At 42.8% G+C, this 26,182-nt stretch overlaps 1 protein-coding gene across 6 annotated transcripts in view; it reads left to right on the forward strand.

The window, feature by feature from the left end:
* Nucleotides 1-8,000: 8,000 nt before the first annotated feature.
* The window catches only part of ATP2B1 (ATPase plasma membrane Ca2+ transporting 1), a 131,052-nt gene continuing 112,870 nt past the window's right edge, over nucleotides 8,001-26,182 (forward strand). For 2 of the 6 annotated variants that reach the window (XM_084627068.1, XM_084627072.1), the window contains exon 1: nucleotides 8,024-8,161. The gene's annotated coding sequence lies outside the window, so the exon portion shown is untranslated. Of the gene's footprint in view, nucleotides 8,162-8,376; nucleotides 8,573-8,729; nucleotides 8,892-26,182 lie in introns of those variants that run through there. The other 4 variants (XM_084627069.1, XM_084627073.1, XM_084627070.1 and 1 more) reach the window with 4 other exon arrangements.

The following is a 26,182-nucleotide window of genomic DNA, read 5'->3' on the forward strand; positions in this document are numbered from 1 at the left end:
GGCACCTCCCTTTTCATCTCATTCAGTTCCAAGAAAATGATATCCTTCATTGTTTTTTTTTAATTATTTTTTGTATGTAGGTTTTGAGTCTACCTACAAGAAGTACTTTCCTTTGTACTCTTCTGTCAGTTCTGAAGCTGTCATGTTGCTGTGTTGTAGCACTATCTGAAAATGAAATGAAAGAAGAAAGAGTTAATGAGGATAATGTACTTTCTTTCTCTGTATTTCAAATGTGACATGTATGAAGATAAAGGTGGCTTGTGCAACAATCTATTTTGTCCCTAATTCCTTTATTCCTCTGGATTCTTTTTCATTTCTTGTTTGCAGGCTGCACATGATTACAGCAGGGAATACAAAACCTCATGAAAAATATTTTTTAAAGAAATTAAAATTTACCATTTTGGGTGGAAGATGGGGGAAGAAGGTGGTTCAGCACAAAGCCTTAAAGATGCTCTTTTATTTCAGGCATTTGTTGGGAAACAGATGTTAAATGCAGGCCTACAGGTGTACACTGGGCTCCTGAACTTTCCAGCCAAAGTCCAAGGAGTCTTGTTTACAATAGGTCAGTTACACCCTGATAAATCTGCATTGGAGTTATGAGGATAGAGTATCACTGCTGGGCTCCATTCTTGGTAGAGGGGCCACATCCATCTTAGAGGAGACTGAGGGAAGGTTGCTATGCTTCACAACCTCGTGGCTAAGCTGCATGAGTGGTTGAGCGAGCAATTCATTGCTCATGATATCTAGAAGACAAGGGGGAGAGAAACTGTTACATGAGCTAGATAGCTGCCTGGTCTTGCTAGCCAAGAGACTAACTGATTGACTGACCCATGAATTACCTATTACTAGATGGGGCATTTGTGCTTACTAAGTAGCTTAGTGTGATAAATAGATATGGCTTTTGAATTGGTAATAATACCGTCCCTGTGTATTTTCACACTTTCATTCTTTATAATCATTCAGGTGCTATTTTGTTGCAGATCACAATGATATTGGGCAGTTTGTGGGGTTCACAGAAGCTTAAGAATGTTCACCAACATAATAAGAAATGGCCTAGAGTGAAGTACCTAGCAGAAGTGGGAATCCAGTCATAATAGTATTAGTGGAATATGAGAGTGCATGTTTGTTCACTTTGAGAAGGAGGCAGGAGGTCTTTGGTTTTTCAGCAATTGTTCAGCTATTGGGATGCATTCCACACTCTACTCATTCACTGCTGACCAGAAAGAGCTGAGGTTGGCAAGGGGAAGAGGGGAAATACACAAACTTCCACAGTTACTTGTATCCACCCTTACAACAATGGTTGCACCTTTTAAATCACTAGGCCTGGTTCACAGATCTGACCCTCCTTTTGTCCAACTGAATACAATGAAGTCAGTCGTAATAAAGAGCACTATATCTTATGTGGAGAGTCTCTCACCTCCTGTGTGTGAGGCTACCTCTGAGCCAGAGCCTGCTTAACTTGATGAGTCTTCTCTCAGCCAGATAGTGTGATGAGTCATCAGAGGTACCTGCAGGTTTTGTTATAAGTTCAACCCCATTCAACCAGAGTTCAGCCAATCCACAAGTGAGGACCCACCCAAGTGATCCCAAAGCAGGTATATAGTTCCTAAAGGAAGCAATCTTTCCAGTCTGCTTGATGTCACTACTTGCAGGGAATGTTTCTGTAGTTTCAACAGACTGCCCCTGCCTTTTTCCACACTAGCTAGCCTTTGCTCCAGCCTGTATCTGCTCTTACCTCAGCTGGCTGCCTGGTGATTCTGACACTCTGTCCTCTGCTGCATCTGTAGTGGTGTGAGAATAGCTCCTCAGAGTTAGGAAATATTCCCTGTTCCTCACCTTTGTCCCCATCATCACTGAACCCCTCTTACTTTTCCTGCCCTAACAGCATACTACCAGGGTGGGGGGACCATGAATCTTTTCAGGAACAGTCAAAGTGTCCTTGTCATGTTATTTTTAAGTGATTACCCCTTTTTTTGTGTGTGAACCCTTATAGATCTGGCCACCTGAAAGAGCTACTGACCTTCAGAGCCAGAGCCATTGGCCTAAAACTGACAGCAGGTTCACTGAGTACATATGCACCAGATCTGTTGTATGTTGCTAACAGGACCTTGCCTTCTTCTTCCCATTGAATCAACATTTCTCCTCATGCGCAATCAGTTATAGCTGGGTTGTGTCTACATTAGGCTTGTCTTTCAAAATTGTCCAAAGTTACTACCAGCAGTTCAGTAGTTTTATACAACTTGTTTAATCTTCTTAACAGCAGGTCTAAATGGAACAGATGGTACACTGGTTAAAACAATGGTAACCTGGGGTGCCTTATCTGCACTAGTGCTCCTGCCATTGTTACTCCTAGTGGAGCTTGTGGGTGGAAAATGTTTAGCAAAAAGCCTGATGTAGACAATGCCACAGAATTGGAAAAAGATGGGGAAAGGAAAGACAGAAATAAATCAGAGAAAATAAAAGAACAAAGATCTAGAATTGATCAAAATTTTCTGAAGTTCAATTCTTCAACTAAATTTGTCATTTACATTAAAATTTCTACAAAAGGGAGAATTGTTCATGTTTTTTATATGAAAGAAATCATCCTGTGTCAGATTCAAAAGCAGAGAATAGTTTGTACATAAACACCATGCTCTCAGAGAAGTGGATATTACTGACAAGATGTATGCTATAATTTCCTAAGAGACAGGGTGGGTGAGGTAATATCTTTTATTGGACCAACTTCTGTTGGTGAGAGAGACAAGCTTTTGAGCCCAGACCTGAGGGAAAGCTCTATGTAGCGTGAAAACTTGTCTTGCTCACCAACAGAAGTTGGTCCAATAAAAGATATTACCTCACCCACCTTGCCTCTCTAATATCCTGGGACCAACATGGCTACAACACCTCTGGATACAATAATTGCTGGAGGTGAGATAGGGGAATTTTACACAGGTAAAAGACTTCCAGGAAAATTGCTCCTGGGATATTCCAGGTAGGCGCACAGAGAGAATAGGACTCTTGTCTAGAGTAGTCTTTAATAAGTGGGAATGAACATTGTGGGACTGTGCTGAGAAAATCAATTGAAAAGGAATGCCAATGCTTCCTGTCTACAATAGCACTGAGATTGCTCAAAATGAATCAGTGTAGGTCTAAGCATTTACAAGTCTTGTTTGAAATTGATGCTGCAAAAGTTTTGGCACCCAAAATTAGTGGCATCTTTGGAAAATGTTAGCTTGTGTGTGTTAGAAACAGGAGAAGGACCTGAAGAAATATTTTTTGATTTAATATATCTCGGGAAAATGGGCAAGAACATTCTACTTATAAGGATTAATTTGGTAAGCATTTTAAAATCCTCAGATAAAAGACATTATAGAAGCACCAATAACCTTTCCCCTCCCACTCTTTTCGTGTTGCATCTTGTATACATTATTCTTGTACTTTATTGTAAAATAAACATTAGTACTACAATGATGATACAGTGACTGAGCCTAATATTTTGAGTCTTCCTATGAAAAATCTATCGCCTTCATCATCACAGGATCTGAGCATCTCATAAAAATTAAATAATGTCACATCATCCCTGGGAGATACGGAATTATTATTGTTCCCATTTTATGGATGGAGAATGGAAGCACAGAGAGATCGAGTGGCTTCCCCTACATCACACAGGAAGTCTGTGGCAGAATCCAAAAATGAATCAAGATCTCAGTGTCTTAATCACAAGAACATGCTTCTTTAGCCTTTTTTGTCTAGCTAAGAGCTAGGAGACACAGCAGAGCTATGCAGAACACATCTGCCAGTCTCATGAAGCTGTATCCAGAAATGCAATTTTCAAGTGTCTGGGGAAGTCTTGCTGAGCCACTGTGATCAGTGCACATTAGGACACTGAGTTGCAGATGGAATGCAAGAGAATTTCTTGTGATATAAGCATTTAGATATTTTATTTTCTCCTTCTGGGAAGAAATGCAAGAAAGAATTTTAATATATTAGTCTGCAGGATTTGTCTTTTTCATTGTTTTGATTTCTCTGTTGACCTCAAGAGATGTGGAATAAGGTAACATTTTTAGCAGCCTTCAAAATGGGCAGGAGCCAGTTACTGTGAGCAGCCCTTCTGTGACTGCTTCACAGATTCAGGTAAGAAAGAATAACAGACAATGAAACAAAACTAAGTGAATGATAATGTAATTAGAATGATTTATTTATTTTCTGGTCCTTGTGGGCTGGTTTACACTGACTTAAGAATTTGTTTCAGAGTAACAGCCGTGTTAGTCTGTATTCGCAAAAAGAAAAGGAGTACTTGTGGCACCTTAGAGACTAACCAATTTATTTGAGCATGAGCTTTCGTGAGCTACAGCTCACTTCATCGGATGCATACCGTGGAAACTGCAGCAGACTTTATATACATACAGAGAATATGAAACAATACCTCCTCCCACCCCACTGTCCTGCTGGTAATAGCTTATCTAAAGTGATCATCAAGTTGGGCCATTTCCAGCACAAATCCAGGTTTTCTCACCCTCCACCACCCCACACAAATTCACTCTCCTGCTGGTGATAGCCCATCCAAAGTGACAACTCTCTACACAATGTGTATGATAATCAAGTTGGGCCATTTCCTGCACAAATCCAGGTTCTCTCACCCCCTCACCCCACTCCCAAAAACCACACACACAAACTCACTATCCTGCTGGTAATAGCTCATCCAAAGTGACCACTCTCCCTACAATGTGCATGATAATCAAGGTGGGCCATTTCCAGCACAAATCCAGGTTTTCTCACCCCCCCACCCCCATTATTAAGGAGCTACAACCAATCCTAAAGGATGACCCAACACTCTCACAAATCTTGGGAGACAGGCCAGTCCTTGCCTACAGACAGCTCCGCAACCTGAAGCAAATACTCACCAACAACCACATACCACACAACAGAACCACTAACCCAGGAACGTATCCTTGCAACAAAGCCCGTTGCCAACTGTGCCCACATATCTATTCAGGGGACACCATCACAGGGCCTAATAACATCAGCCACACTATCAGAGGCTCGTTCACCTGCACATCCACCAATGTGATATATGCCATCATGTGCCAGCAATGCCCCTCTGCCATTTACATTGGTCAAACTGGACAGTCTCTACGTAAAAGAATAAATGGACACAAATCAGATGTCAAGAATTATAATATTCATAAACCAGTCGGAGAACACTTCAATCTCTCTGGTCACGCAATCACAGACATGAAGGTCGCTATCTTAAAACAAAAAAACTTCAAATCCAGACTCCAGCGAGAAACTGCTGAATTGGAATTCATTTGCAAATTGGATACTATTAATTTAGGCTTAAATAGAGACTGGGAGTGGCTAAGTCATTATGCAAGGTAGTCTATTTCCCCTTGTTTTTTCCTACCCCCCCCCCCCCCAGATGTTCTGGTTTAACTTGGATTTAAACTTTGAGAGTGGTCAGTTTGGATGAGCTATTACCAGCAGGAGAGTGAGTTTGTGTGTGTATGGGGGTGGGGGGGGTGAGAAAACCTGGATTTGTGCTGGAAATGGCCCACCTTGATTATCATGCACATTGTAGGGAGAGTGGTCACTTTGGATGAGCTATTACCAGCAGGATAGTGAGTTTGTGTGTGTGGTTTTTGGGAGGGGGGTGAGGGGGTGAGAGAACCTGGATTTGTGCAGGAAATGGCCCAACTTGATTATCATGCACATTGTGTAGAGAGTTGTCACTTTGGATGGGCTATCACCAGCAGGAGAGTGAATTTGTGTGGGGGGGTGGAGGGTGAGAAAACCTGGATTTGTGCTGGAAATGGCCCAACTTGATGATCACTTTAGATAAGCTATTACCAGCAGGACAGTGGGGTGGGAGGAGGTATTGTTTCATATTCTCTGTATGTATATAAAGTCTGCTGCAGTTTCCACGGTATGCATCCGATGAAGTGAGCTGTAGCTCACGAAAGCTCATGCTCAAATAAATTGGTTAGTCTCTAAGGTGCCACAAGTACTCCTTTTCTTTTTAAGAATTTGTGTGCATGAAGGTTGCTTTAACCGATTAGGTTCTGTTACACCTCTCAGGCGTCACCCCTGGCATTACACAAGCTTCTACATTTAATTTCCTTTTCAACTTTGATTTTAAATAGCTGTGGGATTTGAGCAATAACTATGGAAAGATGGGGTGTTTATGGCTTGCTAATAGAACCTGATGGACCAAAAACAGTTCACCATTCATTCCACTGAAGTGCCCAGCAGAGAGGTTGATATTGTGTCAAGAAGAAAAGGAAAATCAAAATAACAAAACAAAGAATATATAGCAATAAATGTGTTTTATTGAGTACTTTCACTGAGAAGGGTGATCTATTAAGTTGGAGAAGGGGAGTAGAAATCAGGACTTCTGGGTTCTCGTTACCAGCTCTGCTGCTAACTTGCTGTGTGTTCTTCGTCATGTCATTTAGGCCCAGATTTTCGAGTCTCCACTAATATTCATTATCCTTGAGAGGTCCAGGGCTTGACATAGAAAAGTGCTGAATATCTGCAGCTTCCAAAGTTTCTTCAGCAGGAGCTATGGATAATTATCCACTGGAAGTCAAGCCTGAGGTGTTGGAAGCTGGGCACTCAGAAGCTGAGGCAGTCAAAATTAAAATGCACTTTTGACAGGTTTCAGAGTGGTAGCCGTGTTAGTCTGTATATATCTTCGCACCATATTTTCAACTGCATGCATCCGAAGAAGTGGGTTTTAGCCCACGAAAGCTTATGCTCAAATAAATTTGTTAGTCTCTAAGGTGCCACAAGTACTCCTCGTTCTTTTTGCACTTTTGAAAATGTTGACAAATTCTATGCTTCCATTTTCCCATTTTAAAAATCGATGTAACAACGGATATATTATCTTATAGAGGAGAGGTTTTATGAGGCTGGCTTATTTTTTTAAAGTGCTTTGAGATGAGATCATCATAGTTATATATTATTAATAAACTGATATAGACACAAGATTTTAAGGGAATTCATGCTTTGTAAAACAGCCAATCAGGATGCATAAATCATCTCTATAACTTCCATTCAGAATCAGAAAACAAGTAAAGCAGCCACGGTAACTCAGAGCACTTCTCTGTAAAATTACACGCACAGAACTAAAACTGGAAATACATGAGGCACCCCTATGGGGTTTTGCTGAGATGATGGAACAGAGAGAGGATTTACAGATCTGTCTTTGAGTGTGGGGGAAGGAAAGCTGTCTCACCGAGAATGAAATTTAAATCAATCTTCGCCCTCTGGGGTTGGAGGAGGATTTTGCTGTGTGTTTCAATGAGACATTTACAATCAATCGCCCTCAGCCTGGTTTGAAGTGTCCCTCATTCACGCGGTCTAGGCAGCAGCGGGATATTTAACTAGCTGCTTTCCGGATTGGGGTCACTGTAATTTGATTTCACCCTCTGATGGAAACAAGGGAGAAGGAGGACTGACTCTGGGTAGTCAGCCTGCCCTCAACCCTGCAAGGGTAAGACCCCTCTACTCTCCAACCTCCTGAAAAGGGTGAGCGGCACAATTCCTCCCCACACCTTGCATCAAGCGAGAACCCTCTCCCCCTGCGAGTTGATACTCTCCTCTGCCCCGCCCATGCCGGGAGCTCCCTCTCTCTGCTCCCCTCCCCCGTGCAGGGAGCTCCCCCTATCTGCCCCCTGCGTGCAACCGGCTTCCGCGCTCTGCCTTCTCGCCTGTGCGATGGGCTCCCCCACGGGCCCCCTCCCCCGCTACCCCGTGCAATGAGCTGCTCCTCCCCCCACTCCTACTGCCGCCCCCAGGCACGGGGGTGGCCGGGGGGGGGTTTAAGGAGGGGGTAGGGCAGAGCGCACTGCACCCGCCCCCTCCCCGAGGAGAGGCTCGTAGCAAAGTCACCGACAAGCCCGCCGGGCCCCATCAAACGCCTCGGCTCAGCCCACCCACGTCATGGAAACAAGCACGTCTGCAGCCAACAGCCAATAGGAGAGGGGGGAGGCGGGGAGAGCGTCTGGCCCCGCCCACTCCCCCCTGTTCGCGCCGGAGTCTCCTCCCTCTCCTCCCCCATTGAAGGCGCCGCACGTCTGGAGCCCCTTCACCCGAGCGAGACCCCGTCATGTGACTGCCGGGACGAGGGGTAGGAAGCGGCAGTTGCAGCGTGGGGAGGGGTGGCTCGGCGAGAGGCGGACGAGTGAGTGACGGCCGGCCGGCCGGGGGGAAGGCGGGCGGGGGCCGGGCCGCTCCGCCCTGTGGCTGCCCCACAGCCCGGGCAGGAGGTGGCGGCGGTAGCGGTTACTCTGCCGGGCTGGGGCTCCGCGGCGCGTCCGGGGCTGCTGAGCCGGTGCGGGAAGGGGCCGCGCCGCAGCGGGGCGCGTGCGAGGGTGAAGCGCGGGCTCCTTCCCTGTGAGGAGCCGCTGCCTGCCGGGGGTGGGACTGGGAGCCCGCCCCTCTCATTGCCGCCACCCCCCCGCCCGTTCGCGGGGCGGGGCTGGCCCGCCGGAGCAGGGCGAGGGACGCGGGCACCTTGTGCGCTAAGCAGGCGGCGGCACATTCCCGCTGCGTCCCGAGGCGCCGTCCACCGTGTGGCTGGGCAGCGGCCGAGGTAAGCGGCGGCCCCGGAGCCAGGAGCTGGAGCATCGGCCGCCCTGGCCTCGAGGCAGGGCAGCGCCCCCTCCAGCCGCCGGGTGCAGGGGCTGAGCCGCCCGCGGGCGCGGAGCGGCGGCTGCCTTCCGCCCGCCTGGTCTGCGGGCTCAGCGCCGTTGCCCGCGTGGGGCGGCCGCTAACCCCTGCAGCGGGCTGCCGCGCTGCATCTGGGGCGCGGTGTGACCTTGAGGGGCGGCCGGTGCGGGGTCGCTCCCTGCCTGGACTCCTGCACGGGGCGGGCGTTGCTGCAGCTTGGACCTTCCTCGGGCGGAGAAGGGGTAAGCGGCGGCGGCGCTGTGTGACATGTGTGCTGGGCTGGGTGATTAGCGGGGCTGGAGCTGCCTCTTCCGCCGGCAGCACAGGCAGTGCCGAGCCCGGCTACCCCAGTGCGGGCAGAGGCGCTGTTGGCCGTGCGCGCCCCCTCCCTTCCTGGGTGCGCACACACACCATAGGTGGTGCTTAGCCCCTGTTCCCTGCCGGGTTGAGTAGCTGGGATTAGTCGTCTGCTGCTGCACGGCATGATCATCCTCAGCCTGCCTCGTTGCCAGCCTTGCACGGAGCTAGCTAGCTAGCCGCCGCTGGCCTGGGAGCGGGGGAGACGGCGCTTGTAGCTGAGGGTCTCTCTGCCTTTCCAGTTGCACTTGCAGACTCCCCTCCCCCCAGCCTTCCGCCGCTTTGTCTTGTGGGCTACTCCCCAGTCCGGGTTAGTTAAGAGCAGGCAAAGAGGCAGACAGAAATTCCCCTCTTTCCCCCAGCGGACTTGCGGTTCTGATTTATTAATGGCTAGGCGGACTGTGTGTGTATTGATTCTGAAAACTAGGATGAAGGCATCTCTGCAGCGCCTCTGAAATAGAGAGAGAGGACCATTGAGGCTGCTCTGGGCAGCCTGCGGGCGTGCGTTTGTGAGCTGGGTGATGTCCTGCTTAGTAGCAGGAAGTGCCTCTAACGGTGGCGCTTGTATGACACTGTCATTCTCAACCAAATGGTGTATGTAACCTTTGGATGTTACACCAACTGAGTTTATGAAGAGGCCTTAATACTGGGGGATGATTGCTGCCTGTGGTAGAAGGGAGTGCTGCTGTTCTAGAATGTGAAGGGATGGGGGGGCATTCAGAAGATGGTGACTGGAAGAATATCTCACTGTCAGAGCAATTTTATTTTCCCTGCTGATGTGGAAGTCTAGAAGTTAGAAGAACTTCTGATAGGACTTCAGGAAGAAGCTTGCTTGGAAACCTAGCTGATAAAGCTTATGTTCATGACCTTGGAAGCATTTTATTTATCATATTTTTTCCCCTAGCAATGTAAGTGATTACTACCAAAATAACTAGTAGTGTCGGCCTTAATTTGTCAAAACTAGGACATTTAGTGTCCCGGATGTCTCAATTTGACTAGCTGTTAATGTAAGGGTCTCTAAATAGTGGCCAGTTTTAATTTGATCTATACTGCCATTGTGGGGGTGAATTAAGGACAGTGTTTGGAACTCGGCATGAAACTTGTTACAGCATAATCCATTTCAATGTTTCTTCTTTTGTTTATTTTTTTGTAAACTTTAAATATAAGAAGGATGAAAGATATACAGTAACAATTGTTAGAGATATTTTTATATTAATTCCCCCCCAACAAAATAGAAGACAAAAGAAACAACTGACAGTCTGAAGTCCTCTAAAACCGAATTATTTTATGCTGCCTTCAGCATAAAACTTAATTTTGGATAACTTTTTCAAGAGCAACCTATCAAAACTCCAAAGCTTATCTTGAAAACAAAGCATTATGTGAACTTGTGTTGTGTTAATTACATTTAAAGCTCCTGCACTTTAGCTTAAGGGAAGGGGTCATTAGTATCTGGGCCCAAAACATAGTGGGGGTGGGGTTCTGGAAGACTCTTAAGTGGTCCCTCAGCAAAATTATAAAGCATGTTCTGAGAATGAAGTCCAAATAAGATGTACCCCTTAATATCTCATCATTTTTAACAAAATACTTGTGGGAAGAGGTACAGCAGTGTGCAAATCTCTGGAAAAAACACAGCTGTAAATGTTTACAGGTGCTTCAGCAAGTGAGAGTTTAAAAAACTTTGTTAAATGATCTTGATAGTTTCATTTGCCATTTTTTTCTGTTCCATTTAGAAAGCAGGCAGTAACTCTACTATAGCTAGTGAGAAAGTTGTTCAGAATTACTAGTTTATTTTTTTTAAAGCTTTTCAGGAACCATAAATGCAAAATTTGGACAAGTAGTAAACTTTTTGTATATCCGTAAGTCATTGGTGACTCTCTTGGCAGAAATGGCTTCCAGCGTACTAAACTTAAATACTTATGGCATAATGAATGGAAACTTTTTTTTAGTGCATAAGTGGAAGAAGTGGCTCTGAATAGTAGAGCACAAAAATAGCTTTAACCCCCTACCCCCATGCTTTAAAATGTGAAATTGCAGATTTGGAACCAGCATTGTGGGTTGCTTATTTTCTTATCACTCCTCCTTTCCCTTTACTGGTAGCAGGCTACTGTGATGGTAGTTGCGGCGGTTTTTCACTAGATAAGAATTTCATTTGTGCTCAAATAGTAGGAGATTAGTGGGTCCAAGCCACCACTAATATGGGCAAAACACTTTTTTCCTTCTAGGCAGTATGCCAGTGTACCCCAATTCTTAACTGTAACACCTTACTATATTAAATTTCTACTGAGCAGAGACTGTCAAATATGCTGCTTATGCTGTGGATATTTGGGACCACAAAATTAATCTTCACCTTTGGTGCAAGTGAAATGAACTGTATTTTACAGGGACTTACGCTTTACCGAACTCTTGCTATTTTTCTGGGTATTATGACATTACTCTTCATTTTTATCTTAGACTTGCTTGGAAATTTAAAGCGGAATCTTGTCTAGTGTCGCTATCTCTTAATTCATAAGCAATATAGGTAGAATCTGTCAGATGTTAAATTTGAGAATTTCAGTTGCTGCATTACGGTTTAATTTTTTTTGCTGAACTTCTGAAAAATGCTGTAAGACCTCTGCTAATGTAAACTTGTAAATGCTTATGTAGATTTAACATAATGAAACACAACTCTGAGCTGTCTACTTATTTGAACCATACAGAACATACCATACAGTTTGGCTAGACACAAAGGGAGAAGTACTCAAAGGATGGAAATGCCAAGGAAGGAGAAGAAATTAAGGTGGCTTTAGGTGATATGATCTAGAGGACTGGGATAAAAATGAGTGAAGGAAAATCTTTAAAACTAACATGACTACCACCACCTAGTTAAGGAACTACTAGGCTTGGGGAATAGTACACCCAGGGGATGTGGTAGATATTATGCTGCCTGAGTAACTGCAAAATGGACTGTGTAAGCAGTTAAAATTATGCCATAGGGAATAATTCTTTGTTGGCACATAGATGGACAAAATAACCTAGTCTTTTCCAACTCAAATTTCTCTCATTAATATAGAGTAAATATTAATGGCACTCAAGTATTCTTTAGAAGACAACTAAAATGTCACTGACCTCAGTGCAGTAGAACTTCAGACAGACGTTTGGGTGTGCAAATTTTTGATGGATATTAGTCTTTTAATAAAACCATGCAACATAAACAAGAGACCTACATTGTTCAAAAATATAGTGTTATTACATATTAACTACTAGTTTACTATGTCCTTAACCACTTTAATTTTGTTAAGCTTCTAAATTAAATATAAAGAGAAATTCTTAATCTTGTTGCATATATTTAATATTTCTAAATACTTTCTGTATGTGAATTAAATTTTTCAGGGTATACACTATTAGAACAGTTCTGTCTTCATTGTTTAAAGGAGAAACAGCACAATACAATGAAGTGTAACAAGGGTGTATATTCTTAAACATATTCTGTTTTGGTAACTGAAACTGGTTCCAGCTCAAAGTAAACTAATAGAGGAAGATAAGCAGACTGTTTGTCTCTAGGCTCATAAATGTAAGCTTTATTTGACAAAATACCATGAATCTGTCATGCGCTAACTAAGAGATTGGTAACAAGTTTGCTCCTCAAAAGAGAACCAGTACAGTCTTAAATTAAAATCTAATTACAGATAGGCTCTTTAGTAATCTTAAACACTTGCTTTGATAATCAGCTGCATTTTTACAATAGATTTAATTAAACTGTTGTATTAATATTCCCTAATCAAACATCTTTCTATCCTAATTTCTGTGGTTTTATCAACTAGATGACTGTATTTTGCTTACAAATTGAGACTAGCAGTTTCTAGTAACCTCCTATGGGGGGCCCAAAACTCACTTGTCTTGAAATGAGTTCTCTAGAACTCTAGTCCTTACACCTATTTACCGTACTGAATAACTTCCCTCTTGAAGGTACCAATTTCTTTTATTTTATGGCACAAAAATGATAAATGTTAAAATAGGGCAAAATATGTATTGCTGATCATGTTTTGTCCATCTGGCTTTACAATGAAGTCAATGCTGCAGCTTATTGGAAGCCAGATGCTTCAGTCTAAAAATCAAAATAGAGACGGATAACTGATTTATTGACACATTCTTATCTGGAAGATTTTTAGAATTATTAACACTAAGTTCTGCTATTCTATTGTTACTCATTTTCTTGAGTGATTAAATATTGCGTGGTTGCAACACTATCTTTTCTCATGTGAAACTTGGATCACCGATATTAAAATAAGCTGAATGTAGCTACCCTTAGACTTCTTTTCTTATTCACCATTCCTCCATCTTTGCCCAAAAATAGTCCTTGGGAAAAGACAAAAGTTGCTGTTTCCTACTTTATAGTTGAGGGTGTGTGGTGGGTTTTTTTTTTTTAACCATGTAACTTGCAATAAGGAGGGACACTGAGGGTTATTAACTCAATCTTAAATCTACATAGGTTCTTGCATCTGAATGTCTTATAAATAAGACTGGATTCAGTATCTCTGTGGAACATGGCAGCTGTTCAGCAATGCACAGCAACATTGTACAGCAGTTTAGGAGACAAACGTAGGAGGAAGTACTATTACAATGAATACAGCAAGTGGGAGAACTTAAGACTTGGCTAACTTGCTTTGGACCTGCAATAGAGTTTTTATACATGAGCTCATTAACTCCCCAACATTAGGCGTCAGACAAAAGGCTGGAATTGGTCCACGTGATGTTTTTGTGAAGCTTACCTAACACTAGTAGATTTTCCAGAATTTAAGATATAAAACTTGAGTTGCGAGTCCTTATGACTGCAGACATCCTTCCCAATCTCAACTGAGTGAAACTGATGTCGCTATGTCTACCTAAGTAATTGTTTCAGGATGTGTGCAGGAATGTGAATTGTGCTGTCCTTGAAAAATCTGACTTTTAATACCAAATTCTAATACTGAAACTCAATATTACCTTTTTAATACTTAGTTGATAGTAGGATGTAGGAATGGAGAAGACTAGGTTGGGAGCTGGAAGTTCCTGCCTGGGAATGCAGGGAAGAGTCTAGGAGAACAAACGCTTGACAGACCACTTTTCATTACTGTTTGCATTTAAAAAGAGGGGGTTATTTGGGCACTGTTGCTTTATGTTTCTATCAGGTTCTCAAGTTGTTAGGATCTAGATGCTGAAAGGTCATGTTGATCTTTAGTCTAATTCAGATCTTACGGCTTTTTTTCACTTAAATATTCCCCATGCTTGCATTCCACTTAATTGACTCTTGGCTTGTTTGACTTTAGATGCACCATAAGTGATGCTTGAAAGAACTTAGTTAAATATAGGGTTTTGTGGTGAATAACTTAAAGAACCTTGGTGCCTAGGTGAGTTTGAATGTGTAAAAGCATGTCATGTCAGAGGTGCAGCCACACCATAACTGAGTGAGTGGAGCTGCCTGATGGGACAGGAGCTGCTGCTGCAGGGTGAGGTGCAGAGTGGCCTCAATCCCACTCCCAGCCTTGGCCTCTCCTCTGCACTGGGCTGGGAGAAGTGTAAGCTTGCTTAGGGCCCAGTGATGGGTTATTGCAGCCTTTCTCCTAATATCTCTATTTTAAAAAAAAGATAGGTAATGCTTTTTTTCCTATAGCTGTTGGCAGTCTTCAGTGACAGCAGTGTTTATCAGAGGTTTAAAGCTGGTGTACAGAGACTTCTGGCGTAAAGTAATCTCCCCTTTTAGGATAAAGGCTGGTATGAGACAATTTGTTAAATAAGTATCTATTTGGATACCTTGGATCTGCTTGGCCTTTGTCAATAAGGAAAAAATACTAACCTTGCTATAGCATAGATTGTATTGGTTGTGTTGGTAGATCCTCTTCTGCTAATGTATTGAGATCAAGTGTCAGTACTGATGTTAGAGCTGTCTGTTCTGTCTATTCAGTCTCAACTTTGAGATAGTTCCTTTGCCTGAAAATGCTAGTGTCCGTAGATGGGGCTGCCTTTAAGTGTCTTAATTCTAATCGTACGTCTCTGAAGAAAGCTTTTAGGTAGCTAATCTTCTGCCTGAGGGCTCTTGGGAGGAATTGTCCAGGGTGCTCTCTTTCCTCCTCTTTAGCAGTGTGCAAATATTCATTAGGAGCATTAAGTAGACAGACCTAGGTGAATAACTGTTTTTCTCTTCAGTTTGCTGGCGGTTCCAAAAATCAAAGTTTCATTTTTGGGATGTGCCAACACCTCTTCCCCCTCCTCCCTCCCCACCCCCCAAAAATTCATGTAAGTCAGAAAACACATAGTTTGAGCAGACTTGAAATTTTTGGTTTCAATTTTTGCTTTTAGTAGAATGGCTGAAGAGGATTAGTTTCACACAATGGCTGGAGGGCAAAGAGGTGATCTCCTTATAAGTGTTAGCCCAGTGTTCAGGGTACTCACGTGGGGTGCAGATTGGGGGGCAGAGGCAGTTTCCCCCCTCTGTCTAATGTGAAGAAGGAATTTGAACTTGGGTTTCCCACAATGCAAGAGACTACCCTAGCCACTGAGCTATGGGATGGTCTGGTGAGTGTCTTCCTCAGTTTCTCCTGTTGAAGGTGTTCCTCTTTCTTTGGCCCAGTGATTTGCCACTCATGACAAATACTATGAATTGTCCAGTGAATGATCCTGACTATTGACTATAAACACAGTGTAACAGCTTCTTATGAGGGATTGAGGACCACCACCATCCCTCTCCCACCCCCAGACACCAGAATAACCCATAGCTTGGTGGCTATTGCACTTCCCTGCAGTATGGAAGACCCAAGAACAAATCTCCATATCACACAAACAGAGGAATCTAACCTGGGCCCTCCACGTTTGTGTTTTGGCACCTAATCACTTGGCTTTACTCATGAGGCTGGCTCCAGCATCTCCTCAAGAGGTCACTTGGTGATTCTAGCCCATAAAATCAAAATGTTTCAGTAATGTAAAAAACTACTGAAACAGTTTTGATAAAACTGGAAAAAAAAATATTTGGCAAATATGACAATGAATTTACTGATAGTTTTAGGTTTATTGAAATTTTTCCCAGCCAATAAATTACTTGCTGAAAAAGATCTCACCCAGCTCTATTGGTAAAGATGCATTAAATACAGTATTAAGTAGTTTGAGGTGCAGCTCTACCTTACCAACCCAGTCATCTGTCAAATGCTTTCTACAATGGTAGACATTTGGATTGCTGTAGTAAGGGCTTGCTGTCTGAAAGTCAATCTGGAGAAGACTAAACTGATGCTAGTAGGATAGGGAAGCAAGTGGAAAATATGGTAAATTGTAAATGCCCTTTTCTACAATTACTTATATCTACCCCCTCAAGATAGTTAAGTAAAGCAAAGCTCAGGGTAGACTATACATAAGGCCAGGAGTTAATCAGTTTCTCCTGGGAACCACTGCTACAGTGTTATATCCTGTAGTCACCTCACAATTAAACTGGTGCAATGTGCATAGGTCTGCTGATTCCTTTAGTATTCTTTAGTAGAATGGGGCTAGCTCATAATTTCCAAACTTAAATATTTTTTTCTATTGGATCAAGTATGAAATGGTCTCTAGAGCATATTCTATTTGTATTACAGGAATGCCTGAAGTGTGAGTGAAGGGGTCATCAGTGTTATGTAAAACATTGCTCCATAACTTCTATTGTACGGAGGAATTTAATTAAAATATACATAACTCTTACAGAAGTTTCTTGGGTGGTTGGACGGGGACGGTTAGGGTTCTTAAAAGCTGTGGAGATATGGGAGGCAGTTTTAGGTTTGTGGGATAAACACTGGCTGGATGTTAAAATGCTCTGTAAAAAAAGTAGTTAATGTTGACACAAACTTGCATATTTTATATGTTAGAATAAAAACCTCATTGAGATGAATGGCAGCAATTAATATCTTAGTTATTGTTTCAGGAAGCTTCCAGACTTGCACCTGTTTTAGACACAGTTTAACTTCTGTTTTTTTTAAACTGGAAAAAACACTGGTGCATGCTCTTATTTTGATTTAAATCAGATTTACTTCAGTTTAAGTAGATGAAAAACAGGTTTAAGTTAAAACAGAGTAAATCTGGCTTAAACTAAAATGTATCTACATGACCCCTTGCTTTGGTTGAACTAAACTGACTTAAAGTAACACCTAAAATAAACTGAAGCGTTTTCATGTATGCAAGACCATTGTCTAATCTAGAAAAGTTGTACTGGTTTAAAATTAATTTAATTTAATCTAATTAAATCAGTGTGAACTTAACATGTTCAATAAGGGTTAAATTTGTTTAAAACAATTTAAGCAAGAGTTAAATCTGTTTTAGATTTTAAAATCATTGATCAAGTTAAACCAGCACAACTTTTCTAGAATAGACAAGGCCTTAGGCAGACATCACATTTGCAACTTTTTTTTTCCTGTGCAACCATAAGCTTTGGAAACTCAAACAAAAGCTTGAGTTCTGGTGTGAAATTCTGTGCTAATGGGGTGTATTTAGATAGCTAAGTGGATGCAAATAACAAGGAGCTTGGGTCTTAAGTTTTTAAATTAAAGCTGGTGTGGAGTGTAAATCCTGCTTGCTTAGGAGTGTCTCGCCATATGTATGACATTGGTTGTCTTTTTTGATCTGCACCAGTCTTCTGAAATGAGTTTAAGATGTTGGTTTTTTAATCTATAAATTACTGAATGATCAAAGGCTAGCATATGTGAGAGGTTCTTTCTGTCCTTGCCATTCTGATGCAGTTGTGGTCAGTAGAGGCACTCAGGCTGGCGGCCCCAGACCAGACATTGAAAGAGAAGAGTTAGGAGAGGACTATTGGTGCTCACTTCTGGTACTCCTTTTCTCATTCACCCCCATCCTTAGTCTGAAGTAGCCCCAATCATTCATTCTTCAGGGTATTCTGCAAAGCCTGTCTCTCTCTTCCCAGGATTTTAAGGGATGGACACAATGAGAGTTGGTATTGTGTTTGGGGAATCTTTATGAAGCTCTTCACTTCAGAACTAAAAACTAGAGAGGTAGGACAAAACAAGAATTTGTAAGCGTACTGAATTTTGTGGGTATAAAATGCAATACATTGGGTAAATATGCCATTTACTCCTATAGTTATATGCAAGAAGGTAGTATTAGTTTGATGCTACTTTGATTAGATTGTTGTAAGTTAGGGCTTGTCTACATTTACAGTGCTGCTGTAGTAGTGAAGATGGCACGTATGCCGATGGGTTCCCATAGGCATAGGTACTCTACCTCCTTGAGAGGCAGTAACTATGTTGACAGGAGAAGCCCTCCCATCGACATAGTGCTGTCTAAAACCAGGGCTTAGGTGGGTATAATTTTCCATACCCCTGAGCCATATAGTTACACCGACATAAGTTGGCAGTGGTAGACCAAGTCTGAGTTTGACAGTTGTTTCACTGAGGAATCTGCTTCAGGCTGTTTACCTTGTAAACCCTGTAAAAGTAGCTGAGCAACTAAATATGCCACTGTAGGGCATTACTCTTTTTTTTTTTTTTTTTTTTTTTTTAAACCCTTGGTTATGCTCCATGTATCTGAGAAACAGGTTTTAGTTTGTGGCTGCTAATATAATAGCATAGACCTAACTAATAGTCTAGATGTTAATCAAGGTGTACTGTGTTCTGGATTTAAAAAATAAGGCAGTTAAACAGCTAGCTAGCAGTGAAGACAATATGAAGTTGGCTATAAAATAGGGGTGTGGGTTTTTTTGGGTCATCTTACTGACCTGTTAGTGATTACCTGTAAAAGTAGTGTATGTACTTACTTCAAATTTTAAGGCTCTCAAGTGAGAACTTTGAACAGCACTTAAAGAACTGCTACCAATAGTAGTAAAATATGGAAATTTATCTTTTGTCTAAGTAGGTGAAATGTGCCCCAAACTTCGTTTAGTGAGGGCAGCAGGTATTTGCTTATGCCCACTCTTACCAGGTGACTATATCACCAAAGTGTGTGCTAATTCCTGTTGTCTTGAATCATTTTGGTAGACAGCATTAATTAACTGAATAAATAGGTTAACCTCTGTCACTTAGCATCCTGTGTATATGAAACTCAGTGATTGTTATCTGTTCTGCCTGTACTGAAAACTGGTGGGTATAAAATATTTGGCTTCATGTTTACTTAGTCAGAACTTACACCTGTGAGTTCTTTCACTATTTTGACTGTTTTGAAACATAAGAGTGGTCCCTTTGGTCTCTCTGAAAGTACAAAAATATTTAGTAATTTTTCATTCATTTAGCCATTTCAAAGGCACTCAAGGCTTTCAATGCAAAACTTGATCTGCCTTTCTATTCCTATCTCATCACCTGTCCCTCTAGACCTGAGGTGGGCAAACTACAGCCCATGGGCTGTATCCGGCCTGTGGGATTGTCCTGCCCAGCCCTTAAGCTCCCAGCTGGGGAGGCTAGCCCCTGGCCCCTCCCCTGCTGTCTCTCCTCCCCCCACAGCCTCAGCTCATCTTGCCACCAGTGCCCTGGGGGGTGGGTCTGCAAGCTGCTGGGCAGCACAGTGACATGGCTTTCTGGCTGGGTGGTGCCTCTGTCAGACTTGCAGCTCTGAGTGGCATGGTAAGGGAGCAGTGTGGGGGGAGGTTGGATAAGGGGCAGTGGGTCCTGGGGGGCAGAGGTTTGGGAGGGGTGTGGTCAGGGGATGGGGAACGGGGGGGTTGGATAGGTGTGGGAGTCCTGGGGGGCCTGTCAGAGGGCAGGGCTGTGGATAGGGTTCCAGGCAGTCAGGGGACAGGGGGCAGGGTAGGTTAGATAGGGGGTGGGGTCCTGGGGTGGCGGTTAGGGTTGGGGGTCCCGGGAGGGGGCAGTCAGGGGTCCAGGAGCAGGGGACATTGGATGGGTGGAGGGGTTCTGAGGGGGGTAGGAACTGGGAGGGGGTGGGGGCCAGGCTGTTTGGGGAGGCACAGCTTCCCTACCTGGCCCTCCAAACAGTTTTGGAACACCGATGTGGCCCTCAGGTCAAAAAGTTTGACCACCCCTGCTCTAGACACACACCTGCTTAAATTTACGTAAAGAAACCTACATTAACTAAAACCACTTTTAAAAGCAACTTCTGTGTTTAGACAAGATAACTATATTTCACAGTGGCTGTTAATCTGATATAATTTCAAGTTTAAACTAGTGTAAAAATCAGCATGAATGTTCTGGTGTTGTCTGCATACAAATTTGAACCAGTTTAAGTAAAAAGTGCGGTTCTAAGGTTAAACCTCTGCAACCCTTGTTCTTGAGGAAGGGGCAAGGGAGTAGATCCCTCGGGGGCAGGGGAACAGATCAGTTTCAAGTTTTCAAATATAGCTTAATTTGTGTGATGGAAATTCTAATAGAGAAATACTTTCTACAGCATGCTCTTAACTCCTAAAAAGAGGATGAGGGACTGGAGGCAATCATGGCAGATAACTTAGCCCTGTATGTATAAATGACTTTGTGGCATCAACTGTTAGAACAACGCTTCCTCAGCTCTCGTCCCCTAATGCCCCTACTCTACTTGTGCTACGTTGATGACCGCTTCATCATTTGGACTCATGGAAAAGAAGCCCTTGAGGAATTCCACCATGATTTCAACAATTTCCATCCCACCATCAACCTCAGCCTAGACCGATCCACGCAAGTGGTCCATTTCCTGGACACTACGGTGCTAATAAGCGATGGTCACATAAACACCACCCTATACCGGAAACCTACTGACTGCTATACTTACCTACATGCCTTCAGCTTTCATCCAGACCACACCACACGATCCATTGTCTACAGCCAAGCTCTACGATACAACCGCATTTGCTCCAACCCCTCAGACAGACAAACACCTACAAGATCTCTCTCAAGCATTCTTAAAACTACAATACCCACCTGCTGAAGTGAAGAAACAGATTGACGGAGCCAGAAGAGTACCCAGAAGTCACCTGCTACAGGACAGACCCAACAAAGAAAATAACAGATCACCTTCAGCCCCCAACTAAAACCTCTCCAACACATCATCAAGGATCTACAACCTATCCTGAAGGACGACCCATCACTCTCACAGATCTTGAGAGACAGGCCAGTCCTTGCCTACAGACAGCCCCCCAACCTGAAGCAAATACCAACAACCACACAACAGAACCACTAACCCAGGAACCTATCCTTGCAACAAAGCCTGTTGCCAGCTGTGTTCACATATCTATTCAGGGGACACCATCATAGGGCCTAATCACATCAGCCACACTATCAGAGGCTTGTTCACCTGCACATCTACCAATGATATATATGCTATCATGTGCCAGCAAAGCCCCTCTGCCACGTACATTGGTCAGACTGGACAGTCTCTACGTAAAGGAATAAATGGACACAAATCAGACATCAAGAATTATAACATTCATAAACCAGTTGGAGAACAATCTCTCTGGTCACTCTATCTCAGACCTAAAGGTCGCAATATTAAAACAAAAAGACTTCAAAAACAGACTCCAACGAGAGACTGCTGAATTGGAATTAATTTGCAAACTGGATACAACTAACTTAGGCTTGAATGAATACTGGGAGTGGATGGGTCATTACACAAAGTAAAACTATTTCCCCATGTTTATTCCCCCCTCCCGTTACTGATCTTCACACAACTTGATTATCACTACAAAAGGATTCCCCCCCACCCGCTCTCCTGCTGGTAATACCTCACCTTATTTGATAACTCTTGTTACAGTGTGTATGGTAACACCTGTTGTTTCTTGTTCTCTGTGTATATAAAATATCCCCACTGCATGCATCCGATGAAGTGAGCTGTAGCTCATGAAAATTTATGCTCAAATTGTTAGTCTCTAAGGTGCCACAAGTACTCCTTTTCTTTTTGTGAATACAGACTAACACGGCTGCTACTCTGAAACCTGTCATTATGCAAGGCACTGAATTTAGCCGTATGGAGTGGAAATCTATCAACTTCATGAAAAAACTCGTACAGCTACAGACAGACATCTTCCTTTCCAAATGCAAACAGATGGACATCATACCAAAAGGACTGAAGGTAAAAAATCCATTACAATCTACATACTACACAAACTATGCTGACAGCTTGAGCCACACGCTCTCAAAGAAACTGCAGAGCCACCTGATCAACATCCTCTACAGCAAACAGGGAAAGATTAAGAATGAGCTCTCAAAACTGGATACACTCGTAAAAAACCAACCTTCCACAAAAACTTCCTTGTGGCTGGACTTTTCAAAAACTAGACAAGCCATTTAAATACAAACTTTGCTCCTCTACAAAGGAAAAAGGACACTAAACTATCTAAACTACTACATGCCACAAGGGGCCACAACAGTGGTTCCCTTAACCCACCCAGCAATATTGTTAATCTATCCAGCTATACTCTGAGGACAGATTCTTCTGCTGGGCTATCTCGGGGCCTCTTCTTCTGCCCCTCCACCCCCACGAACATGATACAGTTCTGTGGTGACTAGAATCCTATTTTCAACGTCTCCGACTCAAGGAATATTTCCAACACACCTCTGAACAGCATAAACCATAGAGACCTTCCTACCAACACTACAAAAAGAAGGATTCTGGGTGGTGACCAAGTTCCTCCTCTACCTGGTGGGTCTTGCGCTTATTGGCAGATTTGCTAGCCTCGGAGATTCACAGCAGCCCTCAGTTTGGCCGTTTTCGTGAACCCACAGTCCAGGTCAACTTCTCCTGTGTCTGACCAGGAGTTGAGAGATTTGGGGGGAACCCAGGCCCACCCTCTACTCTGGGTTCCAGCCCAGGGGCCTGTGGAATGCAGTTGTCTAGAGTGCCTCCTGGAACAGCTGTGCGACAGCTACAACTCCCTGGGCTACTTCCCCATGGCCTCCTCCCAAGACCACCTTTATCCTCACCATAGGACCTTCCTCCTGGTGTCTGATAATGTTTGTACTCCTCAGTCCTCCGACAGTCCGCGTTCTTACTCTCAGCTCCTAGCATCTCTTGCTCCCAGCTCCTCACATGCACACCACACACTGAAGTGAGCTCCTTTTTAAACCCAGGTGCCCTTATTAGCCTTCCTTAATTGATTCTAGCAGCTTCTTGATTTGCTGCAGGTGTTCTAATCAGCCTGTCTTAATCGTTTCCAGAAGGTTCCTGATTGTTCTGGAACCTTCCCTGTTACCTTACTTAGGGAAAAGGGACCTAATTAACCTGGGGCTAATATATCTGCCTTCTGTTACTCTCCTGTAGCCATCTGGCACAACCCTGTCACAGTGGACTCCTCCTGAAGGTCGAAACAGACTGGACTTTTACATAGAGTGCTTCCGCTGACGTGTACGGGCTGAAATTGTGGAAAAGCAGCATCACTTGCCCCACAACCTCAGCCGTGCAGAACACAATGCCATCCACAAACTCAGAAACAACTCTGACATCATAATCAAAAAGGCTGACAAAGGGGAGGTGCTGTAGTCCTCGTGAATAGGTTGGAATATGAACAAGAGGCTGCTAGGCAGCTCTCCAACACCACATTCTACAAACCACTATCCTCTGATCCCACTGAGGAGAAACTATACCATCTGCTCAAGAAACTCCCTGAAAAAGCAAAAGAACAAATCTGCACAGACACACCCCATGAACCCCGGCCAGGGGTATTCTACCTGCTACCAAAGATCCATGATGATCATTTTTGCTCAATAACGATCCAAAGTAGAGGAGACTGACGCATATTCATTTTCGTTATCTGAGTCAGATGCCACCAGCAGAAGGTTGATTTTCTTTTTTGGTGGTTCGGGTTCTGTAGTTTCTGCATTGGAGTGTTGCTCTTTTAAGACTTCTGAAAGCATGCTCCCAACCTCATCCCTCTCAGATTTTGGAAGGTACTTCAGATTCTTAAACATTGGGGTGAGTGCTGTATAAATCTCACATTGGTACCCTCTTTGTGTTTTGTGAAATCTGCTGTGTAAGTGTTCTTAAAACAAACGTGCTGGGTAATCTTCTGAGACTGCTGTAACATGAAATATATAGCAGAATGTGGGTAAAACCGAACAGGAGACATACAGTTCTCCCCCAGGGAGTTCAGTCACAAATTTAATTAACGCTTTTTTTTTAACGAGCATCATCCGCATGGAAGCATGTCCTGTGGAATGGTGGTCGAAGCATGAAGGGGCATATGGATGGTTAGCATATCCAGCTACAAAAGTGCCATGCGAATGCCTGTTCTCACTTTCAGGTGACATTGTAAATAAGCAGACAGCAGTATCTCCTGTAAATGTAAACAAACTTGTTTGTCTTGGTGATTGGTTGAACAAGAAGTAGGACTGAGTGGACTTGCAAAACATTAGAGCCTACATTGTTTTTGAGTGCTGTTATGTAACAAAAGTACATTTATAAGTTACACTTCTGTGATAAAGAGATTGCAGTACAGTACTTGTGTGAGGTGAATTGAAATACTATTTCTTTATCATTTTTACAGTGCAAATATTTTTAATCAAAAATATGTAGTGAGCACTGTACACTTTCTATAGTGTACACGTTGTATTCTGTGTTGTAATAGAAATATATTTGAAAATGTAGAAAAACATGCAAAATTTTTAATTTCAAGTGATATTGTTTAACAGTGCAATTAATCGTGATTAATTTTTGACTTAATCACATGAGTTAACTGTGATTAATCGACAGCCCTAATAAATACTTATATCTGAGTCCTGCATTTATAATCTACTATGTGAACTCAAGGGATTTTAAAATTATTTTTAGTAAAGTGGTTTTCAAACTTTTTGTGTTAGTGATCCCTTTCACACAGCAAGAATCTGTGTGACCTCTTCCCCGTCCCGGCCCTCAAAAAATAAAAAATTGGGTTAATTTACTGGGAGCTTGGAGCCCCAAATGTAATTACCTTGCAACCCCCCTAAGTGGTCGTGACCACCAGTTTGAGAACCACTGTTTTAACATGATGATCTTCCTAAGTAACTTGCTGCCTTTCTCTTTTTATAAAAGGTAAAGCAAGTTTGGAAAACTATTGGCCATCACCCCAAGACAACCAAAATACACTCTCTTACTGCTTGCTGGGTGCAAGTTGCTGTCTGTGATTACCAGTATGGAGAAAAGAATTATTCTGTATCAACCCTGTTGTATGCTGGACATCAGTGTTTAAAAAATCAATTACTTGCACTTGTGATGTATTTCAGGTTCCCTTGTGTCTCAGCAAGTCACTGTGACACATGCTGGGGAGAAGGTATGATCATGCATGCACATTCTCTAAAATAGAACAGGACTGGCATATTGGAGGCATTTATTATGAGGAAATGGGAAGACATTAATTTTGTGCCCCAAGTTGCAGGTGATATCCAAATAAGTCACCCAGTAGTTAAGTGCCAGTCAGATCAGTGCGTTACCCTGCCCTTGATACAACACAGATTAATTCTGAAATACAGCTCTTCTGTCTAAAATTTTCTAGCCAAATAACCAATGGGACAACAAGACTTGAAATTCTGGTTGTCTTTGATAAAGTCATGTTACAGAAGCTTGTAAGGCACCTGTCTTCATTAATAAAGGTAACTTCTTATTCATTCATAATGCATGACAACTATCTGAAAAGGACATGAACAGCTGGGATACTGATGTGGTTAAAAACCCTAGGTAAACATTACTTAACCTTTACTAAATTCCATTCTGGCAATGTTCCTTTGTTATCTTATTTTCTTAAAGCATGTAAACTACTTTTAGTTCCCACTTCCATACAATACACAGTTTCTTTTCACGGATGCTGTTTGACAGATCCATGCAAACAGGAGAACTGACTGCATACATGTTTTCTTCAGAAGTTAGAGCAAAAATAAAAACTTATTTATGATCTCAGTTGCAGTAACTTTCCTTTTGCAACACTAGGGTCTTTTAAGCCTGAATTGTTCTTGTCTCCATCTGTTGACGAAGTCGCCAGTTACTCAACTGGCTTGTGTTGTCTGTTTTGCTGATCAAATAGATGACATTGGTTTACTTGTTCATCCTATCTATACTAGAAATAGAATGTCACTGCTCTGTAGTATATATCTCCATCTCCACCTCCCAGCTGCTCATTCCTGAATTTAATGTTCTCTTATGATTCTAGTACCGCAATTCGGTCAGTAGTACTATACTGTACTGCTTTTCATCAGAGACTCATCCTGATGCGACTAATGAAACTGTTACCGTGGTGTCTGTTCCACAATGATTGTATGACATTTTCACACAGTTTGATTTTTTTTTGGGAATAGACTACCTG

Source organism: Lepidochelys olivacea, assembly GCF_965140295.1.
Source record: "Lepidochelys olivacea isolate rLepOli2 genome assembly, chromosome: 1".
In the NCBI taxonomy this organism is placed as follows: Eukaryota; Metazoa; Chordata; order Testudines; family Cheloniidae; genus Lepidochelys; species Lepidochelys olivacea.